We start from the raw sequence: 11056 nt of genomic DNA, 5'->3' as shown, positions 1-11056 counted from the left end.
GTATGTATCTATGTATGCACATATATATGTATATATATAATTAAAGATTTGTCATAAGGACAACCGCAGGATTTTGCCGGGAGCGGATGCTAATCTGGAAAATTGCACCCGCTCTCAGCGAAATAGCGGTAAAATTTCAGCCACAACCACGTCTCACAACCGTGAGATAGGTGGTTACAGTCTGTAAAGGTATCAATACGACGATCCAGCAAAAGCCTCGTGCACCCTAAGAACACGGAGCGACCCAAGGACAACCGCCTTCTCCATTCTTCCCGCAAGTGTTTTAGCATATTGTTGACACGCAGGGATGCTTTTTAGGCCATTAGCAAGTGAAAGCTTGGCACCTTCAAGAGCACCGATGATAAGGACAATTACTTTAACAGAATATTCCGGGTACAATCGTTGCAACTCCCTTATAAGGTTTCGATACCTCTCTTTCTTTTCATTCGCCTTGGTTATGATGTTTTTGTCAACTGGTGCCGAAAATTCGATAACGAACATGGTTCGCTTTTTGAAGTCAAAAAGAACCATGTCAGGCCCCGACTGAGCAACAGAAACAATTGTTGAGAATATAAAGTTCCAGTATATGCGGCACTTCCCATTCTCGATAATTTACTGAACTTCCCTAGGAGCATTTAGAGGAGCGATATTAGGGTTAATGCCATAAGAGTGACGAGATGGTAATAAAGCACCCTAAGTGCCGCATTGTGCCTTTGAATGTAGGTCGTTCCCGCGTGTGTTGGACAACTAGATAGTATGTGAGCTAAATGCTCGGGGTGCGCATGGCACGCCCTGCAGCTGTCATCGGGAATGTCTTGGCTCAAAATGTGGCGACGGTATGTTAAGGTGGAAATGACACCGTCTTGGCATGCAAAGATGAAAACCTCCGTACCAGACTTTAATCCGGGAAATTTAAGGAAAGCAAACGTTAGCTCACAAGACATTGACTGATCCATCACATTTCTGTGGAAGATACAGTGCATCCTCTTATCGAGGAGCTGTTCACGAAAGTTTTTCTCTTGTGCTTTCTTAATCCGTGCTTTCAGGAGTGAGTACCTGAGATAGTTTAGATTTGATGCATTTTGCTCACCCCTAATACTGAAGTCAAGTTCGAGTGTTTCAGCAGCCTACTCCGCTGCTTTGTACCGAAATGCTCCTTTGCCCACTTCTTCGTGATTCCTGACCATTTTAAGAAGAGGGTCTCTTCCATTTGCAACTCTATGTGCTGTACCCAGAATAATCCTGTTGTGAAGACATTCAAGACTCAATATTCCGCGACCCCCTTGACGGCGTGAGATGTACAGTCGCGGAACGGAAGACTTAAGATGCATCCTTTTGTTCATGTGCATAACCTTCCTTGTCCCGATATCAAGGGATCTGAGTTCGTTCTTCGTCCATGGAACTACTCCAAATGAATAGAGTAGTACCGGGACGGCAAGCATGTTCGTTGAAGATACTTTGTTCTTCGTTGACACTTCGGAAGACCAAATCTGTCCGATGAGACGTTTGTATCTGCTTCGGAGAGTATCCTTTATAGATGTCACATCCTGAATGCGGCTCGGTGGCACGCCCAGGTATGTATAAGTCTCTCCAGCGCAAAGGTGTCGTATGGCGCTTCTATCAACGAGCTCAGGATCTTCATGGATACCATTAAGTTTTTCTCGCTTCAAATAAACCTTGGCGCATTTGTCTAACCCAAATTCCATTCCAATTTCCTTAGTATATCGTTCGACAATCCCCAGAGCTAGATGCAGTTGCAGGTTTGCCGCACAAGTACGCGTCGGAATGGCGAACTGCTAGAGATAGTGGCAATAATGTAAGGCAAAAGAGGAGTGGGCTCATGGTGTCGCCCTAAAAGACACCTCTCTGAAAGGTGGTAGAATGCTGCATCTTTGCAGACACATCTATCGATATGTAGGTTCTCCCGAAATCCGGCTACGCCTTTCTTTGAGCATCGTTGTTCATACATTACCACCAACTACTCTGGAATCGGCTCTTCCGACTTCAAATATAAGATGAAAATACGGGCCAAATGCTGATAGGTTGAAGAAAACTTATTCCACCAGAAGGTATTGATACAATCTGGTCCCGGTCTTGGAAGAGTCGAGATGGATCAGATAGAAACTGTTGATTTTCTCTGACCCACCTCTCCCTCCGCTCTGGACTTCTCTTAGCGTCAGATAGTATCCGTATTCTCTCAACAATATTCTGCCTGGTGGTCAGCAGCTTTGACTTGTTAAGTGTGTGATAACAGGTGCGGAGTTCGCGAGCGAACTTTCGAACCTTGGCGGTAAAATTCCTGCCAGATGTGATGTAGTCAATCACACACTGCATGTGGGACGCATACTGTCTTGCCCAGCCTATTTTTATGGCAAGTTGATGCATAGGCCTTTTGGTCTTACGATCAACCGTTGGTTTTGTTTCACGGTTAGCATCGGCCAAAGCTCTCGCTGCATTATACACACAATAATTGATAGCCCAGAGGTCGGATTCTCCGAAAAAATGTCAGAAATCACGAAGAATTGGGCAAAGGAGCATTTCTATACTATCTAATCTATCTCGAGTACTCACTCCTGAGAGCCCGGATTAAGAAAGCACAAGACAAAAACTTTCGTGAACAGCTCCTCGATAAGAGGATGCACGGTATCTTCCACAGAAATGCGAAGGAGCAGTCAATGTCTTGTGAGCTAACGTTTGCTTTCCTTGAATCGCCCGGATTGAAGTCTGGTACAGAGGGCTTGATTTTTGCATGCCAAGACGGTGTCAATTTCCACCTTAACATACCGTCGCCACATTTTGAGCCAAGACATTCCCGATGATAGCTGCAGGGCGTGCCATGCACACCCCAAGCATTTAACTCACATACTATCTAGTTGTCCAACACACGCGGGATGGATTACCATCTCTGTCACTCCTACGGCATTCAACTTAATATCGCTCCTCTAAATGCTCCTAGGGAAATTAAGTTAATTGTCGAGAATGGGAAGTGCCGCATATACTGGAACTTTAGATTCTCGACAATTGTTTCTGTTGCTCACTCGAGGCCTGACATGGTTCTTCTAGACTTCCAGAAGCGAACCATGTTCGTTGTCGAATTTTCGGCAACAGCTGACAAAAACATCATAGTCAAGGAGAATGAAAAGAAAGAGAGGTATCGAAACCTTATAAGGGAGTTGCAACGATTGCACCCGGAATATTCTGGTAAACTGATCGTCCTTATCATCGGCGCTCTTGGAGGTGCCAAGCTTTCACTTGCTAATAGCCTAAAAAGCATCCCTGCGTGTCAACAATATGCTAGAACACTTGCGGGAAAAATGCAGAAGGCGGTTGTCCTTGGGTCACTCCGTGTTCTTTGCTGGATCGTCGTATTGATTCCTTTACAGACTGGAACCATCTATCTCACGGCTGTGAGACGTGGTTGTGGCTGAAATTTTACCGCGATTTCGCTGGAAGCGGGTGCAATTTTTCAGATTAGCACCCGCTCCCGGCGAAATAATGCGGTTGTCCTTATGACAAATTTTTAATGATATATATGTTGCCATTATGTGGCAAAGCAGCTTTTAAACTTCTTGTCGAAGAATCTATAAACAGACGCCGACCACTAGCTTTATACTTAAATAACTCCAATTATTTATTAGACCTTGAATATCGTTGCAATATAACAAATTTAAATCATTGAAAAAATGTTTCCTACTTGAGCGATCTCTATTTCAGTAGAAAAATATACGAGGTTCCACTGGGTTCCTTTCACGTATGTGACTTCTGTCTTACTTGGTTCCGGCTTCGGTGAGACCCCGTGAAGTTTTTCTCTATCTTTATTAATTAAGTTTTAAAACTTTATTATAATATCCTCGGGCCTAGCCAAAGCCCACTGGTTTTTAATTTCCGCGCTGTGACTGCTCTCTCACCGCCCTGTCAGCCGCACCAACCTCGGGCGCGCTCTGTCTGTTCATAGTCAGGAGGTGTCTCTGTTATTTGGGGTCATGTTAAGGCTTATCTATCCTTAATTATTCCCAAAAGAATTGTCCCTATTTATCTACTAAGCTTATCCTAGATTTCGAAAACAAAAAGAGTAAAGGAAAGAGAAACAAAAATAGAACACATCTCCCGCCTTTCACTCAAAGTGTCCCCGGGCTGGTCACACGTCCCAGCAGTGTCCCCGCCCTCCGCACTTGGCGCACTGGGTTTCCTTTGTATCAGCACTGGCTCCCTTCGTCGGCTTCGCCAGAATTCCTCCATAAGCCTGCACTCCTTTTCCTTCCACAGGAGTCTTGCATCTTTCTCGCTGCGGGTCTTGCGGGCAGCCTCTTCTGCTCGCCTTTTTTCGGCCTCCTCGCGGTCACGTCGGGCCTCCGCGATCCCGGCCGCGATGGTCTATTGCCGCGTCTGCTGGCGGCGATCCCACTCTCGTACGTGCCTCGTACGTGTCCGAGTATCAATCGTCCATTTCGCTCCTACGCGCGAGGTGCTTAGGGTTCACCTTGTTGCACGCTGAACCTCGGTGCTCGGTCCCGCCTTCTCCTGCAGCTCTTCTGGCTCTATAACCCTGCTGACGAGTCCTCTTCGCCTAGGCTCCTCCCTGTCCGCCGGTTTCTGCCGGTAGACCGTGGCCTTTAAGCTCCGCTCTTCCGGAGCCGTTTCGATTCGAACCGTGTCCCCAGTTACCGAACGGCCGGGTAGAGCGATGATCCGCCATGGGAATCAAATTTGGGTTATCCCGACCAATTGATTTCCGTGTTCCCTGTGCGACGGTTCCCCGATGGCTGGCAACCTCAGCAAGGTTAGGGCCTGTCGGTGTAGCTCCTCTATTACTTGTTGAAACATCCGACAGACCGTGCGATGCTCCCTGCAATGAAACTCCGCTTCAGCTGTAAAAAGGGAAAATTTTTCGCCGTCATCGCCTACGCCTTTTTTCCTTCGATATAATATACCCCTATTGGGGCCCCGTGGTACATGCTAGCAGAAGCGGATGCGCTTAAATCATTCCCCATGCATGCAAGAGACCAGTCCTTATGGTTTGGTGAGGGCATTTCAGTTGGTTCCACGACCCTCCAGTGCAGGCTATTGTACGGCTTCGGTTCCCTACCCAAATTTAAATATGCCGGACTAACACCCGTGGTGCTATGCACGGCCGTGTTGTAGGCGAACCGGAAATTTTTGAGATACACTTTCCACTGTCGATGGTCTTGGGCTACATACGCCGAGATCATCGTTTTGAGAACTCGATTGACTCGCTCCGCAGGGTCCGCCTGCCGGCAATACACTGGAGTAAACGAGTGGCAAATTCTGTATGTCTCGGTCAACCCTTGAAATGCTTGGTTAACATACTCTGTTCCGTTATCCGACACAAGGACCTACGGTGCAAATTGGTATTAAGGTCTTCGAATACCACCAAGTATTCGAAGCCTAATGTTGTTGTTGGCCACGGACTCATTACGTCGGTGGTCACTACCGTCCAAGGTTGTTGGATCACCCTACGGCCCATTAGACCCTCTACTGGCCCTAATCAGCCTTGGATTTTCTGACATGTGTCGCAGGCTCGCACCCATAAAGAAGTGTCCCAATACATACCTGGCCAGTAGTATTGTATCGAGGCTCTTCGGTACGTTTTGTGTATTCCCAGATGCGCGGCTTGTGGGTCATTGTGTACTTCATCGAAGAATTCCTGTGTTTTCTCAGTTGGTACTACCAACTTCCAAGCCTCTAGATCCACGATGACCGGATCTACCAACGGATTTGGAGGGTATCGATAGAGCATTCCATCCACTATCTTCCACCCATGGCATAGCCTAGAGGTCTTTTCTACCTCGCTCAGTTGCTTACGATAAATCTGACCCTCCGCCGGCTGCATGGCAGCTATGGGGATTAATACTTCCTCCTCGTACGTCCAAAAAGGGCGTCAGACACGTAGTGCAAAGCTCCTTTCCGGCGTACGACCTCGAAATCGTATTCGAGGAGGTCAAGAGCCCATCGAGCCAATCGGCCTGTTGGATTGTGAAGGTTGTGTAACCATCACAACGAACTGTAGTCGGTGATCACTGTGAAGTGAAAACACTCGATATAATGCCGGAATTTCCTAACCGACCAGATCACGGCTAAACACTCCTTTTCCGTAACCGAGTATTTCCTTTCGGCGTCCGACATCGTCCTACTTGCAAAGGCTATTACCCTCTTACCGCCGTCTTGCATCTGCGTCAAGACTGCTCCCAAACCAAAATCGCTCGCGTCGATCTGGAGCACGAATGGGACTTCGAAAAGCGGGTAAGCCAAGATCGGTGCCGTCGCAATTTGTTCTTTTAGTTTAGCGAACACGTTTTCCTGTTAGGTGCCCCATTCCCATGAGAAATTCGTTCTAAGTAGTTTGTTCAGTGGTTCCGCGTCAGACGCAAATTCGGGTATGAAACGACGGTACCACGATGCCATGTCCAAGAGCCGTCTCAGTTGCTTAATTGTTCTTGGGGCTGGATATGAGAAAAGGGGCTCGACTTTTTCCGGATCGACCTGCAAACCTTTCTGATTGACGAGGAATCCAAGGTAACGCATGGTCAGTATTCCGAATTCACACTTCTTTAGGTTAATCGTCAGTCCGGCCCCTTGTAAGCGGTCTATGACTCGTACTATCCACTCCTGATGGTCCCTAAACTTCTCTCTGACGATAACTATGTCAACGAGGTATGCGTAGACGTTAGGTTCCATATCCGGCCCTATAAGGGAATCTACCAGTCGCTGGAATGTCGCAGGGGCCCCTGACAGTCAGAAGGGGATTCTTGTGAACTGAAAGAGCACCATTCCAGGGAGAGTAAACGCTATGTACTCCCTACTATCCTCGGCCATCGGAATCTGGTGGTACCCCTATTTTAAATATAGCGTCGTTATGTACTTCGCGGTGGAAAGTTGCTGAAGAATCATATCCTGCCTTTCGGGCCATTACTACCGGACTGGACCAACCGCTCTTTGATTGCTCAACAATGCCTTCGGCTAACATTTGGCTTACCTCATCTTGCATATTTTTCAACCCCTTTGGGGAAACTCGATAATATCTCTGTTTTATCGGTGGGTGTCCCCCGATGTCTATACTATGAGTGATTCGGTCAGTGGCCGGAAGAACCTCAGGAGGGGGCCTAATAATCCTGGCAACCAACGTGTCCTGTTATTATCGTTCTTTAGCTCTAATTTCTCTGAGGCTGTAACACTGGTCTAATATTGCCAGATTTTCATCTGTCCATTCCACTTCCAACTCGGTACCTTCCTCGGTATAGTTTTGGACAGATTCCGGGTAGTCCGCTATCTACCAGGTTCGCTTGCTCCCACCATGTGCGATTCCGAATGTGTGGATGACCCAAGAATACTTGCTCACCCATGCTTGGGACACTGCTCACTGCAGCCTGTTCTCTTCCGGTAGGCATCAGTCGGCCTGAGGGGCAATTCGGGACTGGAGGAAAAAGGGTTGACCCTTACGCCTTCTCCCTTTTTCGGTTTCGCGAACAGTTGCCGGAAAGATTGCATTCTTTCGTGGTCACTTCCTCTCTGCCACAACGGCGGCAATAATTGCGCCTCCGACTTCTCGAACAACGAAATTGGAAGTGACCCTTTTGTCGGACCTGATCCACAGTTTTCGCTACTCGTAGCTGCGCAACGCCTGATGGCCATCCTAAAATCGAATCCAAGGTTCCCGTATACCCTATTCATCTGGATCTCGAGATCCATCGGCCTAGTTGAGAGCTGGTATAGGCCATACATTCAGGTTAAGTAGTCCGCTACCGGTTTATCTTAACCCTGCCTGAATGAGAGGATCTGTTCTTCCAGCCTTTCTTGGTAGAAAGTATCCCAAAGCGGGCCTGAAAGTGCTGCTTGCACTGGTCCTACGTGTTTAATCTTAATCTGTTTTAAAAGAAACAGTGTCACGCAATATTCTTTAAAGGGAAGGGCATAACCAAGAACAAGTCCTCATCCGTGAGGAAAGAGGCGGCTCTGCCCCCTTCAACCCTCCGCAAGAAGTTATCCACACTTCAGCCCTTTTTTCCATTGAAACTGACCTTCCACTCTTCTACGATTCGTATCACATCTCTTGGTTCACCGAGGGGTCGCATGGGGCCTCACCCTCATCCCTGAGCATACCCGTGACTCATAAGGCCTTTCGGTTCAAATTCATACGGACCTCTACGCCCAAATGTGTGTTGCTGCGCAAATAACCTCTATATGCCCGTATTTCATCCCACTCACGGCAGTACCTGTTCTGCATCTAGCGATTCTGCTTCCAATTCTGTTGCCATGGCTCCCGATATGGCTTATGTTGGCCCTGCTCGCCCGAAGGGACATACCTTGTATCTTAGGCGTACTAAATTTCGCGCTTTCCTATGATCTTGGGGACTCACGCACCCTGCACCCCGTGTCGTACGGCCAACTATTTGCTTCTCTTGCCTCTGAGAATTCTGGGGGCCCGCACCTTAAGTAATCTTTAAATCCGCCCCCAATTGTCCCTAGCCTATTCCGCCCAAGCTCTTCTTCCCTTGCTAGAGTCGGGTTCATTTGTGGAAAGAGGCTCGACGCTGGGTAGTCGTAGGCGGTCCGGACCGTTCGGTGATCTTCACTTTCCTATGGCCTTTGTTCGCGGTGTTCAATTAGAGCAAATTCTCGTGTAGCAGACTCTTGATAATCCTCTGAGTCCCGGTAACCCTCCGTCTGTGTAGTGCGGCCCCAGTTTTCGGGTTCACGGTGCTGAGTCGTTATATTAAGTGGGACTTGCTGGCTCCGACTGTACCAGTCGTTCTGCGGATGCATGTCTCTGATAACCGCGGTGGTAAAAATTGGCTGCGAGATCGTTACTAAAGGAGCACACGTTCGGGCGCTCACGTTTGGTGAGTAATATGTCGCCTGACTCGTAGGTCCGCTCACCAAGAGACTCATAATGCTACGGCTCAGCGGTACCGATGCTTGGTTTTCCCGGTTTCGGGTCGGTTAGCCCTGAGCCCTGTTGTGGCCCTCAGACATCATAATCGCTTCCTGCTCTTTGCGCGGTATCGCGTTGCCTCCGCAAACCGCATAGCTTGATAGTAGGGGTGTATCCTGGCGTTCGTTTATCCAACTGGCCCGTGTCTTAATTCCGCGAGGCCATGCTCTCACTAACCAGTGTCGTTGCTCTAGGAGGTGGCACCGTGGCCCCTTCACCACCCCCCCTCTCCACATTCTGGGACCTCATCCTCTCGGTACCATGGTACCGTCTGGTTACCCATCTGACGCGCGAAATGCCTCCCCATATGCTCGCGCAGGACCTCTCTACCCCATGCGTATTTAAAGTAGGTTTTCTTATAATTTCCCGCAAGACTTCCCCCGTGAGGTCATTTGCCCAAACTGGTAGTTGTGCCATGTCTGAGCCAAGATTGGCCCTATTTTGCCTATCGTGTACCTCGATCGACCTTTCCGACGTAGCCCCAACAGTACCCGGTTTTTCGCTACCAGCTGTTATTTCCCTTAAATCGGGGTTTTCTCGATGTGCCTCTCCCCTTGCTTCCCCTTCGCCTGAGTCGTAGTAATCCATTATTCTTAAATAGTTGGGAATCTGTAGACTAGAGAAAAAAAAAAACCTGTAACAACGCCCGAAAAATTTCCAATATTTCAAAAATCCCTTGATGTTTGTCGAGGCCTATCCGATTTCCTCGAAGGCCATACAAATAGAAGAAAAAATAGAAAAAACGACAATAACCTGAAAATAAAAAAAACATACGAAAAACAGGAAACTTCTTCTTAAAATCAGAGAAGAGAACTTGACGGTACTCTCTGTTTCCGTAGCTAACGCAAAATTTCGGAACTAACTTAAATTCTTTGATTTCCGAAAAGTTTTGAAAACACTAATCAAATTCTCTTATTTTTTTTTCCTTTCGTTGTCGGAAATCTCAAAGTTAATTTTTAAATGGTACAGGTTAGATGGTACAGGTTACATTTTTTTATTGAAATTTGCATGTATAATCACCAAACCGGGAGACATGCAAGCCCAAAGCACTTATAATCTACAAAAAATAATATAAAGCAAGTCGGCTCCACAGCTCTCCGCTGTCTCTCGCGTAAATTCAATTTTTAAATCCCCCGCTCTCTCTCTCTCTCTCTCTCTCTCTCTCTCGCACCTGACAGCCCTCTAGTTGGGCGCCATTTTGTAACTAGGTTTTCCAAAACTTAAGATTGGTGAGAAATGGCCTACTTACTTTTCAGCCACCTAGCTGCCGCTGCCTAGTCCTTTTTGTCCATGTCGCGTCTTTTCCAAAAATCTCCAGAAGTTGCGACGGCTTCGAATCTGGCCGTTGCCACCGGTTCTCAAGCCGACTCTGCCGGTTCCAGTTCGCTTCCGTCATCTTGCCACTGTTTTCTGTCAGACCTTTCCAAGTTTCTGCAAGGCTTCCGTTCATTGGTTAGTGTTAATAGGCGAGCTCCATTGAGGTCTTCCGCCAATGCGCGCCTTCCGAGGTAGAATCCATCTTGCCGATTGTCTCTGGCCTACGGACAGCTGGGTTTGCTATTGGCTGTCAGCCTCCCCTCTCCTGCCAGAGTGTGGTTGCTCATTCACGTAGTGTTGCAGGGTTGGTTGTGTCGGCTACGATGGTCCATCCGGTGCTGCCACTCGCCGGCGGTCGCCGAACTAATGCCTCGTGTTGCCCGTGCCTGGAGGAACAGCGCGAACTTGGTGCGCAGTCCCCTTATAACCAACTCTTTTACCAATGGATACTGGTGAGAGACTATAGTGCTGTCTGCTCCGTGTTTACAACTGTCAGACAGTTCCTATGTTTCGTGGTTGTGTTGGACTGGACGATGAGAGGATTCCCGCTTCTCCGATGATCGTAGCCGTAGAGGTTTTGTCTATGCCCTCTTACTGTGCTTATCTTTATTAAATTAGCATTATTAATAATAATAATCAGTCAGTACTATTCGTAAAAATAACTGAATTAATTGGAGTCGGTTTGAGATTATTTCTTTTGACACGCCTATGTGACTTTTGTCTTACTTGATTCCGGCTTCGGCCAAACCCCGTGAAATTTTTCTATATCTTTATTAATTAAGTTTTAAT

At 47.5% G+C, this 11056-nt stretch overlaps 1 protein-coding gene across 1 annotated transcript in view; it reads left to right on the top strand.

The window, feature by feature from the left end:
- LOC117174188 overlaps positions 1–11056 on the top strand; it is a 1286801-nt gene that overhangs the window by 1090910 nt on the left and 184835 nt on the right. The gene's annotated exons all lie outside the window — the stretch shown is intronic.

The sequence above is a fragment of the Belonocnema kinseyi genome, chromosome 6, assembly GCF_010883055.1.
Source record: "Belonocnema kinseyi isolate 2016_QV_RU_SX_M_011 chromosome 6, B_treatae_v1, whole genome shotgun sequence".
Lineage (NCBI taxonomy): Eukaryota > Metazoa > Arthropoda > Insecta > Hymenoptera > Cynipidae > Belonocnema > Belonocnema kinseyi.
The sequence above is the reverse complement of the archived record's forward strand: the minus strand, read 5'-3'. Positions and strand labels throughout refer to the sequence as shown.